Genomic DNA, 861 nt, shown 5'->3' with positions numbered 1-861 from the left:
ATGATCAGAGCTCAACTAGAAGAAGAAAGAAGAGGAGGGAAAAAAGTAATCTGATACAATTTGATGAATTGGACCTGCACCTATGGATACAGTAGCTTAAAAAAGGATCATTTACAGCAAGGATCATTTCCACCCCTTCCATACACAGAGTAGACAGGGATGGGCAACTTGTATATTGGCTACCCAAAATGGGGTGAGGGGACCTACAAAGGTAAGAAGTGACTGGCTTACAAGCTTTCAAGAGGAAGCCTAGATCCAACAGCATGGGGAAGGTAGACTCTCCACTGAGTAGTACCTAATCTGTCTTGGAAGGGCTGATGAAAGGAGACAAGGATAGGTCTCTTGTAGTACAATAGTGAATAATTTTTATCAGGACTTACTATGAGGGTTGGAAATGTAAAGGCAAGTGTTTTGTAGCAAAAGGAAGGGAGTGATTGACTTTGCAGTCCAAGAGCAGAGGTTCCTGGGACCATCAAGGGGGAAGAGAGGAGTGTGGGACCCTACCCAGAGAAACAGAAATGGAGAAACAGTGATGGAGGCAGAGACATGAATTGAAGAGATGGGGCGGCTGGGATTCTAGACCTACAGAGAGAGGGGGGGCTGTGGGCTGACGATGGGGAGCGGGTGCAGGCTTGCAGTGTATATACTTTGGTTAGTTGATAATGCATGGAGGTGACTGTAACCATGACAATGAAATGATATACGATAGGATGAATTTAAAGCTAAAGTTCTCCCAAGTAATCTATCACATAATTTACAATAAAATATTAACAACAACAAAAATAAGAATACGGAAGGAATACACAGCGTCACTATACCAAGATGAAATGGTCAGTGCTCAACCATTTCAAGAGGTATCAT

General features: G+C 42.9%; 1 pseudogene; it reads right to left on the bottom strand.

The window, feature by feature from the left end:
- LOC102830986 overlaps positions 1-861 on the bottom strand; it is a 21,522-nt pseudogene that overhangs the window by 5,310 nt on the left and 15,351 nt on the right.

Source organism: Chrysochloris asiatica, unplaced genomic scaffold (assembly GCF_000296735.1).
Source record: "Chrysochloris asiatica unplaced genomic scaffold, ChrAsi1.0 scaffold00071, whole genome shotgun sequence".
In the NCBI taxonomy this organism is placed as follows: domain Eukaryota; kingdom Metazoa; phylum Chordata; class Mammalia; order Afrosoricida; family Chrysochloridae; genus Chrysochloris; species Chrysochloris asiatica.
Note: the sequence above shows the minus strand (reverse complement) of the source record. Positions and strands in the feature narration are given on the sequence as shown.